Source organism: Eurosta solidaginis, chromosome 1, assembly GCF_040869045.1.
Source record: "Eurosta solidaginis isolate ZX-2024a chromosome 1, ASM4086904v1, whole genome shotgun sequence".
NCBI lineage: Eukaryota > Metazoa > Arthropoda > Insecta > Diptera > Tephritidae > Eurosta > Eurosta solidaginis.
This window is the reverse complement of record NC_090319.1, coordinates 318,716,071-318,740,799: the sequence shown is the minus strand read 5'-3', so window position 1 is coordinate 318,740,799 and position 24,729 is coordinate 318,716,071. Positions and strand designations below refer to the sequence as shown.

The 24,729-nt window shown below is 34.6% G+C and overlaps 1 protein-coding gene across 1 annotated transcript in view; it reads left to right on the top strand.

The window, feature by feature from the left end:
• Positions 1-3,183: 3,183 nt before the first annotated feature.
• tnc (tenectin) overlaps positions 3,184-24,729 on the top strand; it is a 338,614-nt gene continuing 317,068 nt past the window's right edge. Inside the window, exon 1 of the mRNA XM_067761737.1 lies at positions 3,184-3,942. The gene's annotated coding sequence lies outside the window, so the exon portion shown is untranslated. The remainder of the gene's footprint in view (positions 3,943-24,729) is intronic.

Genomic DNA, 24,729 nt, shown 5'->3' with positions numbered 1-24,729 from the left:
ACCAATTTAATTTAGCTATAACTTCACCCTCTGCGCGTTAGAACAGTTTAGAAAAGAGTAGGCGCAGTAGGTATGCATGTCGTAAAAATCGTCTAAAATCCAAATCCCGTTCCTGGGTTGCGCGCTAGACTTGAACCTGCCGCGTTAAAAACGCCAACCATCATCATTAACTGGCGCTTAGCCGCCTAAAAAATTTTGCGCATCATCCTATTTCGCGATAACTGTAGCCAATTGGAAGCGCCAAGAGACGTCAAGTCTTTTTCTACCTGCCTGTCCCAACTTAGTGGAGATGTTCCCCTTCCTCTGCTTCTAAACTGCGGTGTCGATTGAAATACTTTTTTGGCCGGTGCGTCTTCGTCCATTCGCAAACATGACCTAGCCAGCGAAGCCTTTTGGTTCTAATTCGCTGCACTATCGCCATATCTGAGTTAAGCTCATACAGCTCGTATTTATACCTCCCTCTATACTCGCCGTCGGCGTCACGGACAGGACCGAAACTGCCAACTAGCGAAACATAAAAATGACAAGCATAGGATGGGAACCCTCTTCAGATGACGACCACCGTAAGCGTTTAACGGGCTATGTATAATTTTAAAGACGATCATTTGATGGCATGTAGCAGGAATGCACGAACTATTTAAGGGGAAGCCCCATTGTTCCAGTTGGTTGATGTCGCCGTCAAGTGTTGATTTTGTGGTGGGGTAGAAACTTCGCCGCCATGTACCGTTGTTCAAGGAAAAGTTTTTTTAATATTAGGTTTATATGATTTTGATTTTATACACCAATTGACGATGCGGACGCCAGGGATAGGGAGTGCTTCTATGAGAATTCAGAAAATTATACGATGACTTTCTCCGTCATGATATTAAAATTCTATTGGGTGACTTTGACGCCAGCGTGAGCAAGGTCATACAGTCGTAAAATGATCATCCCTCAAACGGTTGAGGCTGATTGACTTTGCCGTAGCTCGAAATATGATCATTCCCAGTACCGGGTTTTAGTATAAAAAGATACACCGAGCTACTTGTTTTTTTTTTTTTTTGTAATACCGACTGTTTTTTTATGTTTACTGCAAATTTGTTTTTGGTTTCGGGTTTACAGTCCAATAAATCCGAAAAACGCCTTTTTTATTTTTTCGCCAACGTTTCGACCTTTTAGAAGACCAAAATAAAAGGTCGAAACGTTGGCGAAAAATAAAAAAGGCGTTTTTTCTGATTTCTTGGTCTGTAAACCCGAAACCAAAAACACACCAAGCTACTTGGTTGTCTACTGATCGGCTCCCACATCTGCTCACTTGCAATGTTCCTCGAAAAAATAAGACGCGGATAGGGAGAGAGATGCCTGTTAAGAAGTAAAAAACGCAATGACGTGAGTTTGAGAAAATTCAGATACTAGCCGATATGAACAATGCTAGGGAAAAACCATCAGTGACTCTAAAATACGTACCGTACCCCACTATGACGAGTTCCGTATGATAATATCGCGCCTAAGGAATAACAGCCACATTACAACGAGCTCTTGATAACTCAACTTTTATGAAAACTTATGATCGGACGAGCGCATGCCTTCCGATTTGAGTTTTAGTGTGCTTAATATCGCGTTTAAGTTTCTGTCAAGGTACTGTGCTAAAGACTGAAGCCCAAAGTCAGACAACTGATTGGACCTTATCAGTGCGACTTCCAGGATGCTCAATATACTACCTACAAGATGATGGGTCAGACCATCGAGCAGACTATCGACAAGAGAAACGGCATGTAATAGGTTGCATGTTAGCTAATACGACGTTGAGCAATAGCACCTGCTCCGTGATTATTTGGAAAGACCTCTCCGAGCCACTAGTAACCAAACGAGGCTCTAGACAAGGCGACTCCCTTTCGTACAATTTCTTTAACCTAATGCTGAAGAGACCAATTTTAGCAGAAGAACTATATATAGGCATATGTTAATGGTACTGATAGCATTGGTCTCAACAAACGATCTACCTTCTCTGGAAAAGAGGCATAGAAGTGGGTCTTGCGGTGAATGATGTCAAGACGAAGTTTTTTGCCATCACATTATCTCTCCAACCGATTTCTTAGCAAGAAGTCTGAACCGCTTTATAAGGACACTATAGCCAACTTCGTAAGCTAGTCGAGCAGTGATGATACTCTTTGCAAAAAGCACCAGTCAGAAAAAGGCCCATCAACTTATAAACGTACGGTTGTTCGTTTTAATTATAGGTGCGAAAAATTTTCAAATTTGCAAACGGGGTTTTCTCCCCTTGGGCATTTTTAATTGAACACGGTTTTATGTGGCATATCCTTAGCCCAAAAGATAATATGGATTATGTAGCTGAAAATATTTACAAATTTATATATAAAGTGCGTTTTAAAAGACTAATATAAATATATAAAGATTGCTTAAAACTCATTAATGGCATAAATTCGGTATTTGGTGTCATAGTGCGCCGAACTGTTGCACGCGCTCATCTTATAGGCTAATAACCGCACATGTATACGACAACAATAATACACACAGGCACACAAACAATTCTGAACAACTACCACCCATTGCACTTGAGCTTCGATTGAATTCTCAATCTCACATAACGCGCTGCTAACGCGCGCTATAGCGTTGGCAGAGTTCTAACCGCGCGTCTCAGTCTCTTATTTTGAACGCGCGCAGCGACGCGTAGCTTCGTGTTCGACGCTGTTTGATAACTTACTCATTTGGTATGATGCTCGTTTGTTAGAGCGCGCATTTGGGAAGATGGTTCGAACAATCGCGCGCACGACCAATAACACGATAGACAAACATATATACATAAATTCATGCTCTTTGCTGTGACTCGCACTTTGTTTGCTGCTGTTGCTGACTGCGCTTTTGTTGACTGCTGCTGCTGCTGCTTTTGGGTTGATTTCTTAATAGCCAGCCACAGACAAATTCATCATCGTCGTCATCATCGCACCAGCAACAATTTGTGCTGTGTACAGCGCGCGTTTGTCCATCTTCTCTGTTTGCTACTGCCGTGTCGCCGTAGCCGCCGCCACCGCGCGTTCAATAAGTTAACAGTCTCAATCGGTGCGGCTGCTGCTATCGTCAATATCTTGTATTGGTATTATATGGTTGTCGCTTTTCTACAAGTCGCCGCGCTACGGAGGCTATATAAATAAGCGTAGAGACGCGGTGACTTAGAGTCTCTTTGAATCAAATGAAGCGGTGGTGTCAACAACATCCAACAGCCCACAGCGCTGGTAGTCGCCAACTAAAAAACTAGCAATATTTCTTGCAATCATTTTTCAGTTTTTGATTAATTTAAATATATATAAAGAACAAATATGATTTTTGTCAAGTGAAAAATACGAACAAGAAAAGAACTAATACAAAAGTCAAACGCGATAATTTGGCCAATTTTAAAATTTGCCTAAAAGAATAAAGATTTTTTTTTAAATAATAGAAATTGTCGGAAGTGACTGCATTTCTGCAACTGATTTTTGGAGGAAAAAAATTATTTGAGTGAAAAAAAATTGTGAAATAATAATCGCATACAAGGAAAGTTGATAAAATATATTAGCTAACGAATTTGTTTAAAACAGATAAAATATGGAAAATAAGAAGTCTACAGTGTAGTGCAAAAAGCAGCTAATTGTTAAAAGCGCTCTTTTGATAAAACTGTGCCAAAGGACTTTCTACGCAAACAACTAAAGTGGATATGATTTAAGTAAAAAAATAATTTTACAACAACGAAAAGTTCTTCAAGTGAAAACAGTTACTTTGCCTATAAAGCGACTTCGAAATTTGCAATTGCAAAAAAATTTTGAAATTAAAGTTAAAAGAATTAATTTTGATTAAACAAAAAAATAATTAAAAAAAAACTCACTAATATCGTTGTGTGCAATTTTTATTGAAAAAAGCATACAAACACGTCGACTACGAGAAAATCTTTTAACGCTAGTAAAAAAGGTGAGTTTTGAAAATTTATTCTAAGGTACTAAATAGGTGAAGTTTCAATACAAAAATATGAGTAAGAATAAGAAATAGGTGCAGCTAAAAACAGAAAAAAAACTGTAATGGTTTCTTTATAAGTAAGTTCCAATTGTAAAAAGGAGTGTGGCAACTTATTAAATTATATCTTCCATCTGGAAAAGATTAAAGCATAAAAATAAATAAACCCAAAAAAAAGTTATTTATCAATAAATAAAAACTCTACTTGAAAACAAATTTCCTTCTACTGCTTTTAGTAAAGTCTAACCAAAGAAATTATTAACTCCGAGCTTTTACAAAGTTAATTGTTTTTTTTTTTAATTTTTTCTATTATTCAAATTGTTTTGAAGAATTTTATGATTTTAAAAAATTAAGTCGCTCATCGCACAGAAATGAGTTAGCATACGAAAATTTTTCGATGATACAATTTTTATATATGAGACAAAAAAAAAACGACTCAACTTAAAAAAAAGAAAAAAATTTAAATGAAAAGAATATTAATAAATAAGACGAAACCATTCTTGCATATAATTTAGATTACAAAGGATTTCCTTAAAATCAAAAAAAGAATAAAAAATTACAAAAAGAAAACCAGAACAAATTCTAATTTTGCGAAGAATTTTTCCTTGGAGCCAAGAAAATTCTTCAAGTGGACCAAAAACTAATTTTTAGTTTTTTTACTATAAGTATGTAAATATGCGCTTATATTTTAAAGTTTTAAATCTACGAAATATTGTGTTTTTGTATTGCTAATGATGTTATAAGCTTTCAACGAATTATTAAAAATTACAATTTTTTTAATTGGCTTTTTTAGACCGAAGTTTTGCTAGTAAGTTAATACATTTTTTTTATGAAAAAAAAAAATACAAAAAAAAATTTTTTTTTTTTTTGAAAAACACAGTTTATAACTTTTGAACATTCGTTTATACTTTTTCACTTTTAACGCAATTTTCATACTCCTGATACTTAACAGCTTAAAAAAAAAAATTACTAAATTTTTTAAAAATTGTTGATTTTTTAAACTTTTTTCACTTTTTAATAGATTTTTTTTTTAGTGGAAGAATTTCAACTCCTTTATGAATTTTTATTTTACAAAATATATTTAAAAAAATTTTTTTTAACCCAGATATGCCGACGCAGCTCCTGGTGAAGCAATTTCCACAATTTTTTTTAATACCGTTCTTTTAACATAAAATATTACAGAAATTAAGATAAATATAAATAAAATATTTTTTATACGATTTTGTAGGGTGTACTACATGTAGTACGCTTGGCACATACACAAGGAAAAAGTAGTAATTTGTGGTTATATAGGGAAAATCGTTTTTATTCTTCTAGAGTACTTTTTATTTCATTTAAAGTTAAAAACTGAAAACAAAAAATTTGTTGTTTTTTTTAATTTTTTTTACTCTAGTGCCGAGCGTACTGCATGTAGTACGCCAGCAAATAAATCAACAAAAATCACATATAATTATTATTTTACAATTCCACTACTGGTGTGCCTCAATTTCTACAACTATTTTTAATAAAAATATACAAAAAACAGAACAAAACAAAATAGGCTTAAATATTTTTTTCTTACCGATTACGCAACATCTTCACTCTTTTGACAAGTTCACAAAACTCGCCTTTTTTTATTATTAAAAAAGGCAATGAAGGAATTGCAACAAACATTTTTTTCAAAGCCAACTATGATGACTGTTTTGTACAGTAGCACAGCGACAGGTTGGTTACTTAGTTTAAATTACTGTTTACGAAATACTTTGAAAATGACAAGTGTACTACATGTAGTACGCTCGGCATATCTGGGTTAATAAATTAAATTTTTTATGATTTAAAAAAAAAAAAGAAATTGTTCATAACTTTTGAACATTCTTTTTTTAACTTTTTCACTTTAAACACAAGTTTCAAGCATACTCATTAAAAGCTTTAAAAGAATCATTTAAAAATTTTAAGAATTGGTGAAATTACAATTTTTTGGCAGTTTTTGAATTTTTTTCTTGGTTGTAGTATTTCCACTCGTTAAAAAGCCTTAATTTGGAAAAAAAAAAAATTTTTTTTGGATTATTATTCCTTGCTTGACATTTGGTTTGAAATTTTTTTTAATTTCCTAAAACGCGAATTTTTTGCAAAGTGATGCATTTTTTTCGGTTATATAATTTTGGATATTCAATTTTGTCTTTAAAGCTTGAAAAGAAGCTGGGTATACTTCGCTTTTATAATTTTTCAAAGATATAATAAAATTTTTTTTTTTCGATAATTGTATTTTTTAAATTCGTTAACAAAAACATTCTTTTAGTTGGAGGAATTACTTCTTTGTCAAACAACATCGACAAAAACAGTTTGATACATTTTGTAATATTTTTAATAAAAAGATTGTACAGTTTTTTTTTTTTTTTTTTTTTTTTTTTTTTTTTTTTGAGCACATTAGATTTTTGTTTTCGTAGTTGGAAAATTGTGAACATCCTGGTTTTCTTTTAAATTTAAAAAAATGCTAGCGCTATTTCATAAATTAATATTTTTAAAATGTATAAGCGTTTTTTATTTATGGAAATTGGTTATAGTTAAATTTGTTCGTTGTAAATTATTAAATAATTTTTTTTGTTTTAAAATTATATAAATGTTTCTTTTGTTTTAAAATTGCTAAGAATTTCAATAACTATTTCTGATAATTGGATTTCACTCCTTTTTTTTCAAATCAAAATCACTGACTATTTAAAAAAAAATGTTTAAACTTATTTATGCTGCCACAAAAATCGAGTTTGAGTTCACGTCACCCTGAATTGAATATAAAAAAAAATATCAATAAGATTACTAGAATAGCAAGCAGGTTCTAAATTGTGTAGTTAATTTTTATTGAACTGAGTTGAATTGTTCAAGACGAGTGGAAGTGAAATCGAAAAGTTTTATAGGCTTGAAAGGGTAGAGCGAAATTTTCTGGAATTCGAGAACCAGAACAAAGCGAAATAAACTTATTTGTTTGTTTTTTTTTTTTGGAAATTGAAAATTGGTCTCATCATTTTTCATTTCTTTCTTTAGCTAGAACGAAGAGGGATGCATTTGTTAATAAATATTTTTTTTAGCATTATAGAATAATTTTTGTAAAATTTCTTATTATTAAAAATATATATTTTTTAGCAGCTTGTATTAAGCTCTCTCAATCGCATACACCTTAATATCAATATCCTCACACTTTATTCTAAACTTCAAAATCTACCGGGAGTGGTTCCTCCTCGCTACATTCTTATTTTGTAAAATTGAAACATAGTCTTTTTGTCCGCATAATGTAATATTCTGTTTAGCCAAGAAGACTATATTCCCATGATAAGAATTAGTGTTTACCGTTTTCTTTGACCAATTTTTCACAGCCAATAGTGTCCAATGCTAAATAAAATGCATACTTAACTATAATTTAGAAAAAATACAGTGAAGGAGAAAAAACTTGATAACTTCAAGCAATTTCTAAGTTTGAGACTATATACGCAAAAGTGGTATGACCCTAGAAAAGCAGTTGATGTTGTCCGGTATCTAAGTCTACTACTGTTTTGTATTCTATCAATGATGATACTTTTAGCGCCATATCTTTAAAGCAATATAGTTAGGGTAATGCTTTGAAAGCTCTGATATAAGAAAGTCTCTCACGAGAGAACCATAACGAGAAAAAATTTCGAGTACACCATTTTTGCCCTGATATCCTCATTAACGATTGGTTTGAAAGTTTCTGATGTTAGTGCGTTGGCACTTCTGGGAAAAAATTACAGTAAATAAAAGTTTGGTTTAAGGGATTATATTTTATTGTATTAAAGAAAATTTTGCAGTTTCAGAAACACATTGCTGACAACTGCAATAAAGTTAGGTACAAACATGTGACCAAGCAAGTAAGAAAGGCTAAGTTCGTGTGTAACCGAACATTACATACTCAGCAATAGCTTTGGGGACAAATGTTGAGCGTGTTTGTCATCCGATTTTGCTAATTTTAATTTAGAACATATATAGTAAAAGGAGTAACGCTCCTGCCAAAATTCATCATGATATCTTCAACGACTGCGAAATTACAACTTGCAAACCTTTAAATTACATTCTTTTAAGAGTGGGCGGTGCCACGCCCATTGTCCTAAATTTTACTAATTTTCTATTCTGCGTCATAAGGTCAACCCACCTACCAAGTTTCATCGCTTTATCCGTCTTTGGTAATGAATTATCACACATTCGGTTTATAGAAATTTTCGATATCGAAAAAGTGGGCGTGGTTATAGTCCGATTTCGTTCATTTTAAATAGCGATCTAAGATGAGTGCCCAGGAACCTACATATCAATTTTTTTAATGTACCTCAGAATTTACTCAAGTTATCGTGTTCATGGGCAATGGACAGACGGACGGACGGACATGGTTAAATGTATTTCTTTTTTCGCCAGATCATGTTCATATATGTGACCCGGTCTATGAAAAGGTGGCTTACGACTCAAAAAAGAAATTGCGATAAACAGCTGTTAACAGCTGTTTTTTTTAGAGTCATAAGCCACCTTTTCATAGACCGGGTAGAAGTCTATATCTATCTCGTTTAGTTTATGCCGTTACGGGGTACCTTTATGCGAACAATATTAATATACTCTGTGAGCTCTGTTCAGTATAAAAACTTTAATGCAGTTGATACTATATCATGATTTTTAATTTAGTTCTTTAGCATTAATGGGTATCGAAAATTTTGGTGAAACATTATCTTTCAATCGCAAAACATGGCCTAGTTAGCCAACGTATCCACTGTGTTTTAATTCGCTGGACTTGTTTGGTGTCTGCACAGAGCTCACACAGCTCATCAGTAAATCTTCTTTGGCACTTGCCGTCGCCGACTATTTCAGGCTCATAAATCTTATAAAGGACTTTACTCTCGAACACTCGCAGAGCCGCCTGATCTGATGCACCACATAACAGGACGTGCACGATAAGTGCTTATAGAGCATGATTACCTGCTCAGTTCAAAGTAGCATTTATTAGCAAAAGTGACTCTACGCTGTATTTCTAGACGGACCGTTGCTAATTAATGGTTCCCAAATAAGCGAAGTGCTTTACTATTTCGAAATTATGATTGCCAAAGCGCACATGCGGTGACTATTTGCTTGACAAAAGCAGGTACTTCTTTTTTTTCGTCCTCAGTTGAAATCAAACACATCTTTTCCGCTTCTTTCTATAGTTTGTAGTAAACAGAGCTTAAGACAAGGCTGCTTAGAACGATGATATCAATGTCGTCGGCAACGCCAGGAGTTGCACGCTTTTATAAAATATTTTGGGATCTTTCGTTTGATAATATGCATTTCCCTATTAGTTGACCTTTTTAACCTTGTCTGAGTGTAAATGACAAATGTGCCTCAGTGTTTCTTCTCTTCTACGGAAATGTTGTCACGATATGTTGATCGGTACTATGTCGGATATTTCTTAACGTTTGTGGGTTGTATTGTTATATATTTTTCGTAAGAAATCATCCCAAATATGAAAAAACCAATTTATTTGCAAAACGAGCTAAATATTTTTCTAAATACATTAAAAAAATTACGCTTTTATGCTAATAGCTTTAAACGTGGATACATTTGGCGCATATTTTATTTTTCAAATAAAAAGTTGAAGTCTTTTCGCTCAAAGCAACTTTTTTGATCAAAGCTCACTGAATCTAAATTTTTGCTCAGAATTTTTCAATATAAAAGAAATGCAAACACGTATTTCCTTAAAATTATTGTTATGCATTATTCGCCTAGCTTAATACGAACGCTTATTCACCACAAGCAGAAAAAATTTAAACCTTTTGCGTTGCTCATTAAAGAATAGCGCAACTACGATTGATGTCTCCTTACGTAGCTGAGACTCAAGTAAAGAAAACCGCATATAAATATAAATTGCAAACAAAATAAAATCAAGCAAAATCATCATACTGCAAGTAATAGTAAATTTACAAAAAAACAGACGCTTAAATAAATACGTGAATAAAATAAATATGTAAATCCAAATTTCGTAATTTCACAGCGACACCGCTTTATCATTTCATTCATTCATAAAAATGAAAACGAAAAAAAAACAACGCAGCCACAAACCAGTGCAACAAAAAGCACCCACATCAATAACTTGCGCCTACACATGTACACCAGCCATATCATATACACACATACATATGTAGATACTACATAAGCACCCTTAGGTGTTTTTGTACTTGATAGCAGCATTCATTTAGCTTGACGGTCAAGGCGCTTTAAAACCGCAGACGGCAGACAACGTAGCCGACATTGCAGCAGCATTTTAAACAAATTTTTAGTATTACACGCAAGTGTATTGTGAAATTGGCGTTTAAATGTTGAACAAAATGGCTGTGGAACAAATTAGGAATAAAAAAATACAAATCGAAAAAAACATTGTAATAAGCAGTGCCTTATACTGCATTGAAACCGTTAGTGCAGGCTAGCTCTGATGAAATACGATGCTCTGTAGGAAATAAACAAGTGTGTAGTTATTCAGGTGACACTTTTGTAATATGATTTGAAGTTGACCTTCGATTGCTATTATTTGAAGTGATTTGAAGCGCAGATTTGATGTTTCTGGATGCGCGAGCACAATACAAGTTGCTTAAATAAAAATAAAAATAAAAAAATTTTAAGCACTTCCTTTATATAAATGGATAAAAATCAGCGCAGTGGAACAGTAGGTAGACAATTTTTCAGACAACCTGCTGTAGATGCTTAGATAGATGAATTTCGAGGGTTGCTAAGCCTGCATCATCAGGACGCTTTACACATGCTGCGCTAACCATTTAGCTATACAGCGGTGGTTTGTTTGACTGATAAATTGATAACTGAGTTGAGATCACGAAAACGTACTTCGGGCTGGACCCGTGGAGAATTTCTTCATGTTTAACTTCGAACTGAGCGCGAAAAGCGAGCAATACATAGGAAACGAGATAATTGCGAAGTACTTAATTTTGTTACGTCGGGTCTCGAACGTCACAGGACGTGCACATACGACTTGTCATGACTTTTAATTATAAGCTTTTATTTACTTTCACTTGGCTGTTGTCTGTAATCAAATCTTGCAAGTTAAATTTGATACACTTCCCGGTGTCCGATTGAGCTGAAATTTTGCACACATGTATAACTCCGATAACAATGCAATATTACTTTGCGAGAATTCCAAAATAAATTAATCGATTTATATTCACAAGGGAATAAAAGCCTAAGTCCTCAAGAACGCAGGTAAATTCGCTTTGTTTGTGTATGCAGCATACGTAGAAGTTATGCTGTTATCGCTAAATGTAGCATACTTTTCTGCGCACTTGATTTTATTTTACAGATTTTTGGTGATGGAACAGAGCAGAGATCTGCAATCAGTAGTTGTAAACTGAACTCGACATAGGCAAAGTCACAATAAAATATAATTTTAAGTTAGTTAACACTCGAATAGAAGAACTTGACTGTTCAAAGTTGACTTCGAAGAAACCTTTTAATGTTGATGCATTAAAAGATATGGATAGGACGAGAAACGTTACAAATAACTAAGTAAAGGTTACGTAACTAATTTAAACAATATTTTACCCTACTAAAAATTTAAAAAAAATCATATTTAAATTAAATTTAAGAAAAAAGCTTTTTTAAGAACAAGCTTCTATTACTTGTTAATAAAGCGAACTAAAAATAAAAAATAAAATTAAAAAAAAAAAAACTTTTTTTAAAAATGAGGTTTTATTATTGGTTAATAAAATTAACTATCAAGCAAAAATAAATTGACGGTAAAGAAATATACCACTTTATAAGTTCATTATAACCTTTAACGATATTTAGGCTTCTTCAATTAGGACTGTGATATAAACTGTAAGATTTAATAATTTAGGTGTAAAGTTTTTTTTACTTTTTAGTTAATTTTTAAAAAAGTTTTTTTTTGTTTAATTTTATTTTTTAATACCATTAATATAATGTCAAAATAAAGTCGTATGCAAGTTTTCAATTCGTATCTCAAATTCCGATGTCAACCCTTAAATGGCTAGAATAATTTAAATTTTCTTAATAAATTAATTTTCAATAAAAGTTTTTTCAGTGCCAAAATATTTTTGCATAATTTTTAGTTGACAATTTGTTAATGTAAATTTGTCTTTTATACCGAAGTGCTCGTTCATCATATGAAAGTGCCTTTGCTTTGCACTTACACATGAAAATCAAAAACTTCCATATTAATTTTATTTATGTATATGTGAGTTTATACGAGAGTGCTTTGAATTTTTTTTTTATATCTGAAGAGTAAATTTGTTTGATTCAGTGCAAAACAAAAACAAAAGTGCTATAAGTGTTTAAAGGTTGAGCAGCTCTGCTTTAATGTATATGCTTTATATAAAAAACTTGACATGATAAATCTTGACACTATTTTCCAATTAACTTTAAAACTGTAACCTATAAATGTTACGTATTGCAAGAAATCGGACTATTATTTTGGCTATGATAGAGTCCATAAATTTATATACTTAAATACTTGAATAGACAACTTCGTGTTCCTTATTAATTAATACTTGAATAGACAACTTCGTGTTCCTTATTAATTAATGTTCACTAACTGCATAGAAATTGCAAATCAGCGCGAAATTTTTCATGATTCTTCTTTGTTAAAGATGGAATTGATATTCTTAAATATATGAACGAACTTTCTCCATGCGACTAAAACACATCCAAACTCTTAATAATACCATTAAATTCCCTACGAGTCTCTGACGTGTTTTAAAACGTACGTTTATAGTAAATAATAACAAGTAAGGAAGGCTAAGTTCGGGTGTAACCGAACATTACATACTCAGCTGAGAGCTTTGGAGACAAAATAAGGGAAAATCACCAGGTAGGAAAATGAACCTAGGGTAACCCTGGAATGCGTTTGTATGACATGGGTATCAAATGGAAAGTATTAAAGAGTATTTTAAAAGGGAGTGGGCCATAGTTCTATAGGTGGACGCCATTTCGGGATATCGCCATAAAGGTGGACCAGGAGTGACTCTAGAATGTGCTTGTACGATATGGGATTCAAATGAAAGGTGTTAATGACTATTTTAAAAGGTAGTGGGCCTTAGTTCTATAGGTGGACGCCTTTTCGAGATATCGCCATAAAGGTGGAACAAGGGAGACTCTAGAGTTTGTTTGTACGATATGGGAATCAAATGAAAGGTGTTTATGCGTATTTTAAAAGCGAATGGGCCCTAGTTCTATAGATGGACGCCTTTTCGAGATATCGCCATAAAGGTGGACCAGGGGTGACTCTAGAATGTGTTTGTACGATATGGGTATCAAATTAAAGGTATTAATGGGGGTTTTAAAAGGGAGTGGTCCTTAGTTGTATATATCAAGGCTTTTTCGAGTTATCGACCAAAGTTTGGACCCGGGTGGCCCAGAACATCATCTGTCGGATACCGCTAATTTATTTATATATGTAATACCAGGAACGATATTCCTGCCAAGATTCCAAGGGCTTTTGATTTCGCGCTGCAGAACTTTTTTATTTTATTCTACTTAATATGTTAGGTGTCACACCCATTTTATCCATTTGGTATAGAATTATGGCATTTTTTTTTTTCATTTTTCGTAATTTTCGATATCGAGTAATATGGGCGCGGTCATAGTCGGATTTCGGCCATTTTTTATACCAAGATAAAGTGAGTTCAGGTAAGTACGTGACCTAAGTTTAGTAAAGATATATCAATTTTTGCTCGCTATCGTGTTAAGGGCCGAGCGGAAGGACAGACGGTCGACTGTGTATAAAAAATGGGCGTGGCTTCAACAGATTTCGCCAATTTTCACAGAAAACAGTTACCGTCATAAAGTCTATGCCCCTACCACATTTCACAAGGATTGGTTAATTTTTGTTCTAATTATGGCATTAAAAGTATTCTAGACGAATTAAATGAAAAAGGGCGGAGCCACGCACATTTTGAAATTTTCTTTATTTTGTATTTTATTGCACCATATCATTACTGGAGTCGAATGTTGACACATTTTACTTATATAGTGTAAAGATATTAAATTTTTTGTTATAATTTGATTTAAAAAAATTTTTTTTTAAATGGGCGTGTTCATCGTCCGATTTTGCTAATTTTTAGTTAGCACACATATAGCAATAGGAGTAACGCTCTTGCCAAATTTCATCATGACATCTTCAACGACTGCCAAATTACGGCTTGCAAAACATTCAAATTACCTTCATTCAAAAGTGGGCGGTGTCCAAAATTTTACTAATTTTCTATTCTACGTTATATGGTCAACCCGCATACCAAGTTTCATCGCTTTATCTGCCTTTGGTAATGAATTATCGCACTTTTTGGGTTTTTCGAAATTTTCGATATCGAAAAAGTGGGCGCGGTTATAGTGCGATTTCGTTAATTTTAAATAGCGATCTGAGATTAGTGCCCAGGAACCCACATACCAAACTTTATCAAGATACCTCAAAATTTACTCAAGTTATCGTGTTTACGGACGGACGGACGGACAAGGCTAAATAAATTTCTTTTTGATCTATTTTGATATATAGAAGTCTATATCTATCTCCATTAGTTTGTGCCGTTACGGATTACCGTTATGCGAACAAATTTAATATACTATGTGAGCTCTGCTCAGCTGAGTATAAAAAAAAATTACGTATAGTGCGTAGCAGTGCCCGGGTAAAAATTTTAATGTATACAGCTGGGGGAATTCGTGTTCTGTGTAACGATGAAGCGAAAAAAAGTTTCATATATTTTAATAAATTTTTCTTCGAAGTTTTTTCATTTCATCGTTTAACAGAATAAATATTTTTTCCCGGTCCTATTACATAGGCCATAAATTGAATGTAATATTAACAAAGACGAATCTCGGGAATACTGCTTAAAGGTGCTGTCTTAGAAAAATCATTTATAAGGTCGCATCTCGGTTAAAAAGTTGAATTTGTTGACACGCCAGACATGAAGGTTTCGTTCATTTTAAAATTACTAAACAACCCAAATTGGTAAACTACAATTAAGAAGAAAAACTACACTGTTTATATAAATAACAATATATCTATTTATTTGAAGAAGATGAAAAATGAAAATTTTAGTGTGTCGCCAGCCTTAAATTTTAATAGTGAACGACTGTGGGATAAAGCCAAAAGTAAAACCAATAATGCTCTAGTACTAACTTTTTTTTTTTTCTTTCCAAATACACAGAGATTTTGAGAGTGTGTTGGAAAACGTGACTAAAAATTCGAGATACTCACATTTTCTGGCAAGCGAGAAATTATTAAACAAGTTTGCAACAACGAGTTCAAATGTCCCACCCGTCACTTTAAAATACCTCACAAATGTTGCCAATTTCCAGCAGGAACGTCTTTTTAAGTGCTTTTCTCACTTCCACTTCTTACGCTTATTCACTCTACAGGCACTCTTCAATTGAAGGCAATTTAAGATAGCGAACTTAAGTGCATATGAGTAAAGGACGCTGTTATTTTGTTAGAGCAGTTTGTAATCCTTGCTAATGCTCACCGAATTTACACCCAATAAAAAGTAAAAAAGGAAGTTTTGAGTACATTTGAAAAAGTAACAGAAATAATTCAAATGCATTGAAGCAACTGATGTCGTTGGGTGGTGGAGTGCAAATCCTCCTCGTTTCGGTGGAGTGTAAAGAAAAAATGTTTAGTTGTGACTTGCGTTAACGCTCATGCTACATTTACAGGGGTAGTGGCTTGCAAGCCAATGAGTTTGGGTAATAAAGAAGGATTTTTCAGTAAAACGTGAAAATGGCTTATTTGAGTTGAGTGAGCTGAAAGTATTTCCAAAGATAGAAAAGTAAGTGTGTGGATGCCGCTAACCTGCTTTTCATCTCAATCTTAACGTAATTAGTATATGCAACTATTCTTTTTTTCTTCACGCAAACATTTCTATTTTTTTTCATTTCTTTTCTCCACTGTCGCTGTCTCCTCTCTCTAACTGCATATCATTTTTTCGTCCTAGTCTTACTTTTCCTTATTTCCCTCTCTTGTTGTTCTGCTTCAAAGATTTTTGCAATTTATTTGCTTGAACATTAAGGTTGCTTACCTGACACTTGCGGCTGTTTTGCCTTCGCCATTGACACGGCCATGGTCACAGAACCAGCGCTCTCTTAGTAGATAAATTCTACTCTGACCTGACACTGTAGACAAACATATGCTGAGCGCTACTATGCTCTTTGCATGCTTCTTCTTCTTTTTCTTCTTACTCTTGGTTTTCCTAGCTTTTTTCGTTAACCATTCTTTGGCTTACTTATCCCCATTTTCACCTTCTCATTCAATCTCATCTACCGAATTTTTCATTCAGCGCCAGCAGCTAGCCCCCTAAAGTTGTCAGAACATTTTTAATTCTTAATTTTTTTTTTCTGTTTGACCGCGTTGCTCTGCGGTACTTGTGTGCACTTGATGCGCCGCGCACTTCGAGTTCATGGCCATATCCGCCATGTGGCACAATGAATGTTGCAATAGCCCCAACATTTATTTATATGCCAGTTGCAAGAAGTTTCCTTTTATTTTTGTGAGTGTTGTTGTTATTATTATTGCAGCTAACTGTTTGCTTGTTTGGGTAATTAATTTATGAATAGCTTTTCTCCTTTGGTGTTGTTGTGTTCAGAAAATCAAGTGTGTGTGAGTAAGTGCGGGCGTATATGTGTGCTCGAGTGTTTGTGTGTATGCTGGAGTGTTTGTGTTTGTGCTGGAGTATTTATGTGTGTTTGCTGGACTGTTTGTGTGCGTTAATTAGAATTTATGGGTGAAGGTTGCTCGTGGCTATGGTCTCGCGGTGCTTAGAAACGGGCGTGTGAACGGCTTTTTGCCTGGAGTTTTCTGTTGTAATTGGAAAATTAAAATTTTACCATATTTATAGCAAACCTTTTTGAAAGTTGTACACAAGTGAACATTCAGTGAACATATAAGACCGATAAATTCGATTTAATTGCTTGCGTATGCAACAGAAATTTGTAAAAATTTCGGGGCGACGAACGTTGAGTTCTAACCCAGAGCAGCCCGAAAGGGCTTTTGCAAGTGACACACTGGCAAGGTTATGACCGTCTGAGATAAATCCTTTTCCGAAATATGCAGCAGAACCACAGCCTGGGACCGGAGTTAGCTTCAATACCTTCCCTGAACAGGATGGTATGGAGAAATTCAGCTGAAAGAATCTGCTCCGAGGATGAAAATTTGTGTGAGGGACGCAGCAAACAAAATTCGATTCCAATGGACTTTAAAGCATTTTACATATTGCATTAGAAATTCAAAAGTGGCAGCAAAAATTGGCTGATATTAGCAACTTTTTTTTATGTGATATTAATTTAATTTCGGAACAAAAAATATTTAATCTAGATTTATTAAGAAAGATTTACGTTTACATAAATATAAAAACAAAAAAAGAAATATTTTCCAAAATTGACTTATATCACTCTTCAAAAAGGTCTGATATGGCATAAACCATAAGCCATAAGCCGACTGCTTGCTCAGTACCTCGCCAATATCCTCCAATTATACTCATACTCCTACCAATTAACATACATACATAAATATGTACATACGTACATACGCATCCTGTTTTGTTTCATTGTCAACATCTCTTGGCCGGTTGTGTTGGCTTTAACGTTCACAATTACACACAAAAAGTCAACTCGTTCATATTTTATGACATTTTCATTTTACTGCCACATGCGCCATAAAGCACACAGCAACATAAACATATATCTACATATGCATTGTATACAAAAACTTCTGGTAAAGGCGATGCCTGCCAAGTCAAGTCACACGATCAGACAGATTTCCGCTGCCCTTTCAACCGTCCACTTACCATGCAGCATTACTCGCGTATGTTTATTTTTTTATGCTCAGCTGAGCAGAGTTCATAGAGTATATTAATTTTGTTCGCATAACGGTACCCCGTAATGGCATAAACTAATCGAGATAGATATAGATAGAATGATCTGGGCGAAAAAATAAATTCATTTTGCCATGTCCGTCCGTCCGTCTGTCCATAAACACGATGGCTTGAGTAAATTTTGAGGTATCTTAATGAAATTTGGTACGTAAGTTCCTGGGCACTCATCTCAGATCGCTATTTAAAATTAACGATATCAGACTATAACCACGCCCAGTTTTTCGATATCGAAAATCTCGAAAAACCGAAAAAGTGCGATAATTCATTACCAAAGGACGGATAAAGCGATGAAACTAGGTAGGTGAGTTGAATAGAAAATTAGTAAAATTTTGAACAATGGGCGTGGCACCGCCCACTTTTAAAAGAAGGTAATTTAAAAGTTTTGCAAGCTGTAATTTGGCAGCTGAGTATGTAATGTTCGGTTACACCCGAACTAAGCCTTCCTTACTTGTTCTTTCATTAAATTTCGAAAAACCTCAACGAGTCTAGGAAAATGCTTTTGACAAAAATTAAAAAAAAAGGATACAAAAAAGAACCACTGCAACATGCAATCACATAAGTTAAAGCTGTCATATTTTTGGCGCAACCAAAAAATTATAACGACAAAAAATCAGAAAGCCGCGCGTGATTTGCATGTCTGCGGCGCAAAAAAGGGTTATGATCTAAGCGGTAAATCTGACAAAAACTACAGCTGCAAAACAAAGCATACTTGGAAGAAAACAATTTAATATAATAATTAATTATTTACAGACCAGTAAAAACCAAACATAACATTAAATACTTGGAGGGTATTAATTAAATATTAATATATCAATGAAATTAAAATGCCTAACGTACTATAACTTTTTTTTAGCATATTATAATATAACTTAACATATCTTAACATAACATAACAGAACAGAACAAAAGATAATATAACGTAATAACATAATAGCATAGCACAACATATCATAACATAACATAACACAGCATATCATTAAACATCATAACAAAACACAACATAACATAATATAAAATAGCATAACACAATATAACATAACATAACATAATACAATATAACATAACCTAATACAACATAGCATAACGCATGACATGACATAAAATAACAAAACTAATCATAAGATGTTATACTATAAAATAACAAACAAATCTTAACAAATTATAGCATAACATAACCTAGCAGAAGAATATGTACCATATCACACACCTACATGCATATGTACATAAGTCAAAAAACTTTCATTGCCAAAAATATTAAAGTTCAGGAAAGCCAAAAAACTGATTGACTTAATAATACACACAGCTCGAACAGTTGTTTAACATTTTCTTCGGTATTCGCGGCCACATACAAATTGGCCGGACGGGACCTACATGTTTTAGTATAGTTTATTAATTCAGTCTATGATCAAGAATCTTACAGACTAGATACAATAACATATTGAAAATAAAATAAATATAGGTATTAAACATATACATTAGGTACAACATTATGTAAAGAGTAAGACAAAGGAAGCCTTGAATGTATCTCTGGACGCAGAAAAAACAATATTTAATCTAGTAGAGATTTTATTTAATTCAGTAAGGGCGCGGAAAATTGGGCTAAAATAAAAGTAATTTGCTCTACAAGAACTCAAGTAAAAAGGCAGGAATGCGCGCAAATTTTTTTGCAGCACATTAAACGATATTTTCTCAAGAAGAGTCGCACAGTCCAAAGAGCCCACAATGAAGTCATACACAAACATAACCAAGTACACCGTTCTCCTCGCTTCAAGTGATTGCAGATTGATTAGTTGACAACGAGAAGAATAAGAAGACAGCGGGTTATCAGCGGGTTTGTATGGAGTTCAAAGCAAAACGTACAAACTTTCTTTGAACTCTTTCTATTCTGGCCGAATGATTACTGTAGATGGGGTTCCAGATATTGGAAGCATATTCAATTTTAGAGCGCACTAACGATATATATAGGGCTTTCTTAGTATACGGATCTTTAAAGTCCCTTGCATATCTGCGAAGAAAAGCAAGGTTCCTGGAGGCCATTGGGAGCACATAACATATGTGATTGGTGAATGTGAATTTTGAGTCAAAGACAACGCCTAGATCAATGTTCGTTAATTGACGCCAACTGCTTGCCTGAAATAGAGTACAACGAAGAATAGTAACTCATGGATTTTGAGAAAGACATACTAAAGCATTTTTTAACATTTAAGAAAAGATTATTGGCGCGACACCAATCATCCACATTATTAAGGTCACTTTGCAGAAGGCAGGAATCCGAAGGGCCATTAATTCTACGGAAAAATTTAAGATCATCACCAAATAGCAGAAAACTGGAGTTTTTGAAGCAGGAACCAATATCATTTATGAAAAGCACAAATAGGAGTGGACCGAGAATACTTCCCTGAGGCACTCCAGATGTTGCGACAAATGAGTGGGACTTAAGATTTTCGATCTTAACACACAAGAGTATATTTGTCAGGTAGGATTTCAACTAGCTTAAAAACACAGAGTGAAAGCCAATACACTCAAGTTTATATAAAAGAAGAGAAGTCCGTGTATATAACATCAATTTGAGATCCATCTTTAAATTCGGATATACAAAAATCCGAGAAAGACGCCAAGTTAGTGACAGTAGAGCGTCCGGCAGTAAAACCATGTTGATTGGGTTCAACAATGCGTTTGACTATAAAGGATAGTTTATCTTTTATTATATTTTCGAAAAGTCTCGAACAAACAGTAAGTTTAGCAATAGGCCTATAGTTTGAAACATCGTTTTTATTCCCTGTTTTGAAAATCGGTGTTATCGAAGCACATTTCCATCTATCTATAAAAATGCCAGATGAGAGAGACAAATTAAAGATGTAGCAAAGAGGTGAACATAAAGATACACTGCAGTGCTTCAGAACATACGCGCAGACGCCATCACTGTCGCATTTCAGTGAGGGCTTTAGTGTTAACATAGCATTGCCAACGTCAGTATTGGAGATCGTGAGCGATCCAAAATCCAATCGTTCATTGACAGCAGAGAGCAGATTCGGAACAGCAACATCACTTTCAAAAGTAGATTTAAAGAATTCAGCAAAGAGTTCAATCAGAGAATCATCCAGAGAATGCGCGCACTTGCCATTAAAGTGCGTGCAAGTAGGAATATTAGAAGAGCCACTTTTTGAGCGAATAAAATTCCAAAAAGCCTTAGGATTTACTTTTAGATCCGTTTCGAGCCTTCCCATATACTGGTTATACAGAAATTTATCGAGAACGTTAAACTGTTTCACACTAGTTGTATATTGCTCCTTGAGGAACGTATCCGTAGTATTAGCCGTATACAACTTGTTATATTTATTTCGTTTATTTTTTAAATTTTTTAGAGCTTGGTTGTACCAAGGTAGTTTGTATAGTTTTGGCCCAAGAGGAGGCACCTTGATATTAAAGATCTCACACAACTTATACAGGAAGGTATCGTAGCAAGCGCTGACGTCCTGAGAATTAAATAGATTTTCCCAAGCTACATCGAGGAAGGCATTACTAAGCTCCTCAAAATTAGTTCGGCGGAAGTTCAAAGAAAGATTGTCGGCGAGAGTAGAAACGGGAATCGCATGAAAGTATTGAATAAATATAGCAAGCGGAACATGATGTTTATCGGACGCGCATAATGGGAGAGTACTCTCAGACAGTTCAAATATGAAATTTTCGTCCACAAACACAAGATCAAGCAACCTAGAAGGAGCGTTAAATAAATGATTAATTTGGATAAGATCACAACTTAAAAAACTATCAATGAGATTAATTTCATGTAAGCGCGTAACATTTGTAGGAGTTAAAATGCCATTATTCTGTAAATTCAGCCATGTGATGTCCGGCATATTATAATCGCCAAGAATACAAAAATTAGTATCAGAATTAGTTTCCCAAAGGTTGACAATATTTTCGATGTGAGCACTATATAGACTGTCACAACTGTTTGGCGGTATGTATGAACAGCAGATGAGCGTATAACATGAAGAGCCAGAGATTCGGACACACAACTGATCGATTAGAGAATCGCGGTGAAGTAATTCAATGACTGACGCAAGTAATCCTCTTTTTACTGCGATCAAAACAACACCACCTTTTCTCAGCCCGGTTTTGATATAATCTCGGTCTTTGCGATATGTTACAAAGAGCATAGGATCGAAAAACTCTTCATCGAAGAAGTCCTCATTAAGCCAAGTTTCGACGAGAACGTAAACATCGTAGTCCATCCGGGATGAGGACAGGAGAACATCTATCGCCTTTGTGCGCATGTCGCCTATATTTTGGAAATAAATTTTCAGTGATCCACCCGCTCTGTCAACTGGATGGGTAGCTCGTTCAGCGTTGAGCGATTAATAAGAGCTAGGTGTTATTGGACTGACTTTCAAATTGCTGAAAGGGCCGAACGTTGACGTCAGCTGGCCAAACGTTAGGGTTTAAAAGACTGTCATACAAAGCAGTAGTGACCCCGAGCTTGAAATCTATGCTCTCCAGGCTATCGAGTGGAACACCATTTTTCACTAGCTTACGGCACGAAAGATGTTTGAGGTCAATTCCAGCATACTTTGAGACAAAATCAATGATATTTTTTTCGGAGACCGTCGGCCGACTCCGAACTTCATATGCAAGGCAGATGAGTTTTCACTGAGAGCTTTTCATGCCAGAAATATACCCGGAGCGCTTGCCAAACACTGCCGAGGGGCGACCCCGCTAAGACAAATTTTCTTCTAATTGAAAAACCTTATTTCTAAAATTTTTATGTTGCTTTGCCCGGGGCGCGAGCCCAGGGCATACGGTGTGATAGGCGGAGCACGCCACCACCCATCGTCACATGGAGGGTGACCAGTTGCCATCTCGGAAGGTGGTAGAATATGATGTGCTGAAAGAACTGGCCCTTTTACAAGGCGCAGTCTGTTGATGGGTACAGAATTCCTATAAGCGAGAAAAACGCATGTGAGCCTTCAATAAATTTCGTGATTTCTATTATATTTTAAAGTTCCATTGGATTTTGGGGCCTTTTTTGGTTAGTTTAAAGACAGTTTCTTTCTAATTTCAATATCTCATTTACTTAATTTGGCGTCTAACCGTTTAAACGAGTATGGCCGTCCAACGAGGCGCGCCAGTGGCTACTTCTTTGACTTAACTTGTCCAATTGGTTCCACCAAGAGAATTTGTATCGTTTTTCACCTCTTCTTCCATAGGCGGATTCCGATAAAACTACTGTCTTAGCCGGATCATCATCTTCCATTCGCATAACATAGCCTAGCCAGCGTTGCCTCTGTGTTTTATTTCGCAGGACTATGTTGACGTCAGCGTAAAGCTCATACAGCTTATCATTAGATCCTCTTTGGTACTCGCCGTCGACAAAGCGAAGAGGTCCGTAAATCTTTCGAAGAACGTTTCTCTCGAGCACTCCCAGAGCTGCTTCATTTGATGTTGTCCATGTCCATGCTTCTGCAATATATAGCAGGATGGGGTACGATAAGTGAATTGTTGAGCATTATCCACGTTTGGCAAGAGATAATTTTAATTTTACTTTTTTGAATACTATTTTGGTATATATTCAGTACTGCGAATAATCCTGGAACTTGTTTTCGAATAATTTAACAAGTATTTCATAGCATTTCTGGATTTCTCAAATTTGCATTCAATACCGACTTCTTTCAGAATTTGGTTCAGGAACTATTGTTCTCAAAATTTGTTTCAAAACATGTTATTGCACGACTTCAATGCATTCCAGAGATGGAGCGATCCTTAATAACGCTCTATCTTTCTTCGAATAAATTCTGACATAGCTCGTTTTCGAGCTGGCTGCCAAGAAAATCTGATACACCACTCATACGTTGATCTGTCTGGCAATAAGGTCAGTGACTTAAAATATCGTTGCCATAAAATCAGAATTCATAAACAGACGAAGGTTAGTTGCGTCCTTTTTTGCAAATTTATTGTACGATATTTGACTCAAGCCTCATAATATACCACCATTTCTACTTCTGGTGGAAATATGAGCATGATCAAACACTTTGTGTACACATTCAGTAGGCGATGCTTTTTAAAATTATAAATGTCAGTCAGTAGTTATGTAAATATATACTAAGCGTAAGGTCATCATCAAATCAAAAACTTCACACCCTAATGAATCAATTGGTGAATGCTAGTACGCCGCTTAGTAATAACAAAACGATGGCCAAATTGATAAAATTTTCTAACATCAAAATAGGTCCATACTAAATATTTGCAAATAATAAAAATTCAATGACAAAATTTTTTTGTGCAAACTTATATTATTTCTTATAATTTTTTATGTTCAAAATGTTGTTTAGGTGGGCGCATCTAAACGGAATTAAATTCAAACGTACTTACCTAAATATTTATGAGTATGCGTACAAAGTATGTTTGGCCCCGATTATAGTGATGACTAATTCACTAAGTTTACACAATAGATATAGAAAAAAAGATATGTATATTAAAAAAAAAAGCAAAAATGTTTAGTTGAATTAATTTGACATTGACCAATTAAATAATTACTAATTGCTTAAACAACGATTGCTAAATAAAATTTGACAAGTGATGAGTAGTTTTTATGTTTGTTAAAAGCGCAACAACTGAGCTCAAGCGGATCTCGAGTTTGCTTTTGCTGTATCAGATTTCCTTTGCTACCAAACACTTTTGAAGTACGAGTAAAAGCATAATTTTTCATTTGTGCAATAAGCATGTACATTAGGGTGTGCCGATTTGTATGGACGAAAGTTAAGCGATATCGCGCCATCGATTTTTCAATAGGATTTGGGCTCTGGAAAAAAAAGCTCCACTACTCATACCCAAAAAAATAATTTTCGAGCCTGCGAAA